Consider the following 6,000-nt stretch of genomic DNA (forward strand, 5'->3'; position numbering starts at 1 on the left):
ACTGTAGTCTATTAAGTGTGCAATAACATTATGTCTAACAGAACAATGTACATACCTTAGTTTAAAAATAATGCTGTTGGAAAAATGGTGCTGATAGACTTGCTCGATGCAAGGTTGCCACAAACCTGAATTAGTAAAAAAAAAATCTGCAAAGTGCAATAAATTCAAGTGCAATGAAACAAAGTATGACTGTATTTGAACTGAGTTTCTTGTAGTTAGTATATCTTTGGTTCACCTTTTAAAAATCAACTCTTCCAATCTCTTTTAATTGATGTATTTAGACTATTTACATTTAATGTAATTATTGGTATGTATATTTGTCTACTTGAGATGCCATAACAAAATACCATAGATTGGGTGGCTTAAACAACAGAAATTAATTTTCTCACAGTTCAGGAGGCTGGCAGTCTGAGATCAGGGTGCCAGCATGATTGGTTTCTGGTAAAAACTCTTTTCCTGGCTTGCAAATGTGTGCCTTCTGGTTGTATCTTCTCTTGCATGGGTCTGCCATTCCTCAGGTCTTGGCATTCTAGATGGTCTGCCTTCTTATCTCTACCTTTCAGAGTCTTCTTATGTTTGTCTTATATATATAATGCCTGGGGGTTTTAGTTGTACTTAAAATTAAAATTAAAAAAATAGTTTTCCAGTATTGATTTATTTCATCATATATATTTTCCCTCTTAATCTTCTAATATAGTGAATTATATTGAGAGATTTTTTGATGTGAAACGTCTTTGCATTCTTTGGATAAATCCTATTTGATCATCCTATAGTTATATATTAACAGTTGGTTTTATTTAGTTAATATTTTACTTAGGGTGTTATATTTACTTTTATAAAGTATGCACATAAAATTTGCTTTTCTTATATTTCCTTTTTTATTTTTGCAATAAAAATTCCTCTATACAATGAGCTGGGCAGATTTTGTTCTCCATTCTTTTTTTCTGGAACAACATACATATGTATATTTTCAAAGGCCAGCTTTTGTTTTCATTAGTGCTTTTATTGCTTTCAGTTCTCTGTTTCATTGATCTCTATCCTTATCGTTATCATCTCCTTCCTTCTTTCTTTGGGTTTGTTCTGTTCATCTTTACTTAACTTTTGAGTTGAATGCTTAGCTCACATTTCACGGCTCACATTCACATCTTTTTTTTTTTTTTTTTTTTTTTAGTTTCCTGATAAGTATAGTTAAAGGTAAAAAATTTCCTCTAAGTTCTGCTTTAGTTATATCTAACGCATTTTGACATGTACTGATTTAATTTCTATTCAGTTCAAATTATTCTTTATACATTTATTTTAACTTGAATGTTATTTATGAAAAATGTAAGCTTTTTATTTTGAAATAATTTCAAACTTACAGAAAAGTTATAAGAATAGTATAAAGGATTCCTGTGTACACTTTGTCCAGATTCAACAGTTTTTAACATTTTTCCATATTTGCTTTCTTTTTCTCTATTTCTGCCCCTCTCTCTAATGTTTTTTCCTAATCATCTTAGAGTAAGTTGAAACACATATGCCCCTTTACTGCTAAATATTTCAGTGTATTTCCTAAGAGCAAGGATATTCTTTTTTTTTTTTTTTTTTTCCTTTTTGCTGTATGCGGGCCTCTCACTGTTGTGGCCTCTCCCGTTGCGGAGCACAGGCTCCGGATGCGCAGGCCCAGCGGCCATGGCTCACGGGCCCAGCCGCTCCGCGGCATATGGGATCCTCCCAGACCGGGGCACGAACCCGTATCCCCTGCATCGGCAGGCGGACTCTTAACCACTGCGCCACCAGGGAGGCCCAAGGATATTCTTTTATATAAACACAGGAGAATTATAATATTCATGAAATTTAACTTTGTTGTAATACTATTATTTAATCCACAGTACATATTCAAATTTCACTAATTTTCCCAATAAAGATTCTTGTAGTCTCCAATCCCCAACCTTCTGCCCTGCAATCTGGAATCATGCATTTCGGTAAGTTGTCTTATCTCCTTTTTTAAAAAATAATTATTTATTTATTTGGCCACACAGCTTGTGGAGATCTTAGTTCCCCAACCAGGGGTTGAACCTATGTCCCCAGCAGTGAAAGCAGAGTCAGGGAATTCCCAAGTTGTCTTATCTCTTTAGTCATCTTTAATCTGGAAGAGTTCTTCAGTTTCTTATTTGTTGGGGCCTGAATAATTTGATTGTTCTGCTATTCAAGACCTCTTTTTATTTTTCTCTCTTCCATATTTTGAGAGGATTTTGTTAAAATCTCCAACTGCAATTTTTAAAAACACACAATTTGTTTTTTTTTTTTGGCCGTGAGCCTTGGCTTGTGGGATCTTAGTTCCCTGACCAGGGATTGAACCCGTGCCTCCAATGCAGTCTTAACCACTGGACCGCCAGGGAGGTTCCCCCAAAAAACACAGCTTGTTGCGGAGCACAGGCTCCGGACGCGCAGGCTCAGCGGCCATGGCTCACGGACCCAGCCGCTCTGTGGCATGTGGGATCTTCCCAGACAGGGGCATGAACCCGTGTCCCCTGAATTGGCAGGCGGACTCTCCACCACTGTGCCTCCAGGGAAGCCCCCAAAAAACACAACTTTTAGCTGTAGTTTTCTTTAGTTGTTGCTTTATAAATTGTGAGGCTGAAGTTTCAATTTTACATATATTTCTGATACTCATCTTCTTGCTCTATTGTTTTTTTTAAATTAAATTATTTTTTGGCTGCTTTCGGTCTTCGTTGCTGCTCACGGGCTATCTCTAGTTGCGGAGAGCGGGTGCTACTCTTCCTTGCGGTGTGCGGACTTCTCATTGCGGTGGCTTCTCTTGTTGAGGGCTTTGGGCTCTAGGCGTGCGGGCTTCAGTAGTTGTGGCGCATGGGCTCAGTAGTTGTGGCTTGAGTGCTCAAGAGTGCAGGCTCAGTAGTTGTGGTGCACAGGCTTAGTTGCTCTGCGGCACGTGGGATCTTCCCGGACCAGGGCTCGAACCCATGTCCCCTGCATTGGCAAGCAGATTCTTTTTTTTTTTTTTTTTTTTTTTTTCTGTACGCGGGCCTCTCACTGCTGTGGCCTCTCCCGTTGCGGAGCACAGGCTCCGGACACACAGGCTCCGCGGCCATGGCTCGCGGGCCCAGCCGCTCCGCGGCATGTGGGATCTTCCGGGATCGGGGCACGAACCCGTGTCCCCTGCATCGGCAGGCGGACTCCCAACCACTGCGCCACCAGGGAAGCCCGGCAAGCAGATTCTTAACCACTGCGCCACCAGGGAAGTCCCTCTACTGTTTCTTTTTAATATAAACACATTTTCTTTTGTCCTTTATGCCTTTTTATTAAAATTTAAATTCTATTTGTTGTGCATTGAGATTATTGCCCAATTTTCTTTTGGGTCATATTTGCCACCTGGTTAATCTTTTTCCTCCTTTTAATTTCAACCTTTATGTGTCTTCTTGCTTTAGGAGTATTTGTTGTGAATAACACATGGTTTGGTCTTTTTATTTCCTCCATTATGAGAGCCTCTGTCTTTTTGACTGGTGACTGTTGACATAGACTTATTTTGCAACTCATTTCACATTTTGTATTTTTGTACATTGTTTCTTCCCTTTTTCTGCCTTCCATTTGATAAACTGATTTTGTTTTCTGCTGGACTGAAAAATATACATACTGATTCTGTTCTTTGGTGGTTGCCTTTAATTTAAGACCTACACTTACATTTATCTATCTTTATTATTTTCTTTTTTTAATTCTTAAAATATTTATTACTATATTGGACATACTTCCTCAAATTTTTTTTTTTCTTTTTTTTCGGTAGGCGGGCCTCTCACTATTGTGGCCTCTCCTGTTGTGGAGCACAGGGTCCAGACACGCAGGCTCAGCAGCCATGGCTCACGGGCCCAGCCGCTCCGCGGCATGTGGGATCTTCCCGGACTGGGGCACGAACCTGTGTCCCCTGCATCGGCAGGCGGACTCTCAACCACTGCGCCACCAGGGAAGCCCCTCAAAATTATTTTTGATCTTGAAAAATTTATCAAATGGAACATATATGCAAACAAATGTACACATATTTCTTGTTCCTTAACTTAAATGTATCCAGTGCTTTATTTCCTTTGGTTATCGTTTTAGCAAAATGCATTCCAGGTCTGTTTGTAAGGTTTTCTTTTTCTTGTTATTTTCTTTTTTAACAATTTGAATTATATTTAGTCATTATGAAAATTAACTTCTTAATGCAAAGGTAAATACTTTTAGCATATTGGAATTCTATTTATTTATTTTTATTTTTACCATCTTAACCTTTTTTTTTTTTTTTTTGCGGTATGTTGGCCTCTCACTGTTGTGGTCTCTCGCATTGTGGAGCACAGGCTCTGGACGTGCAGGCTCAGCAGCCATGGCTAACGGGCGCAGCCGCTCTGCGGCATGTGGGATCTTCCTGGACCGGGGCACGAACCCGTGTCCCCTGCATCAGCAGGCGGACTCTCAACCACTGCACCAGGGAGGCCCAACCATTTTCAAGTGTATAGTTCAGTAGTGTTAAGCTTCTTCACATTGTGGTGCAACCATAGTTTTTCTTAAATGGAACTTAATTTATTGATGAATGTAGTGTTGCTGAAGCAATGTCTTCATGTTTTTTCTACTTTATTGTTCTTCCTCCAGAATATGTATCAATTTGAAGGCACTGGGTTTTCAAATATCCCTCAACTTATGGACCATCACTATACAACAAAACAGGTCATCACTAAGAAATCAGGTGTAGTTCTGCTGAATCCTATTCCCAAGGTAGGTGCATATATACACTTAAAAATTTTTTTTAAGTTAAAACAATTTTTTTTTATTGAAGTATAGTTGATTTACAATATTGTGTTAGTTTCAGGTATACAGCATAGCAATTCAGTTTCATATATATATATAATCTATCTATCTAGCTAGCTATATTCTTCTTCAGATTCCCTTCCCTTATAGGTTATTACAAAATATTGAGTATAGTTCCCTGTGCTATACAGTAGGTCTTTGCTGGTTATCTATTTTATATATAGTAGTGTGTATATGTTAATCCCAACCTCCTAATTAATCCCTCCTCCCACACCCCTTTCCCCTTTGGTAACCATAAATTTCCTTTCTATGTCTGTGAGTTTCTTTCTGCTTTGGAAATAAGTTCATTTGTATCTTTTTTTTTTTTAAGATTCCACATATAAGCAATATCATGATATTTATCTTTATCGGCTTACTTTACTTAGTATGATAGTCTCTAAGTCATGCATGTTGCTGCAAATGTCATTATTTCATTCTTTTTTATGGCTGAGTAATATTCCATTGTGTTTGTGTGTGTGTATAAAATATTCCATTGTGTGTGTATATAGATATATATAGATATGTATACATATCTCTATCTATCTATCTATATCACATCTTCTTTATCCATTCATCTGTTGATGGACATTTAGGTTGCTTCCATGTCTTGGCTATTGTAAACAGTGCTGCAGTGAACATTGGGGTGCATGTATGATATTTTTTCGAATTAGAGTTTTCTCTGGATATATGCCCAGGAGTGGATTGCAGGATCATATGGTAACTGTATTTTTAGTTTTTTAAGGAACCTCCATACTGTTCTCTATAAAGGTTGTACCAAATTATGTTTCCACCAACAGTGTAGTAGGGTTTCCTTTTCTTCACACCCTCTTCAGCATTTATTATTTGTAGACTTTTTGTTGATGGCCATTCTGACCAGTGTGAGGTGATACCTCATTGTAGGTTTTTTTTTTTTTTGGCAGCTCAACACGGCGTGTGGGATCTTATTCCCCTGACCAGGGATCGAACCCGCACCCCCTGCAGTGGAAGCGTGGAGTCTTAACCACTGGACTGCAAGGGAAGTCCCACCTCGTTGTAGTTTTGATTTGCATTTCTCTAATAATTAGCAATGTTGAGCATTTTTTCATGTGCCTGTTGGCCATCTGTATGTCTTCTTTGGAGAAATGTCTATTTAGATCTTCTGCCCTTTTTTTTTTTTTTTTGCGGTACGCGGGCCTCTCACTGTTGTGG

This window comes from Mesoplodon densirostris, chromosome 10 (assembly GCF_025265405.1).
Source record: "Mesoplodon densirostris isolate mMesDen1 chromosome 10, mMesDen1 primary haplotype, whole genome shotgun sequence".
Classification (NCBI taxonomy): Eukaryota; Metazoa; Chordata; class Mammalia; order Artiodactyla; family Ziphiidae; genus Mesoplodon; species Mesoplodon densirostris.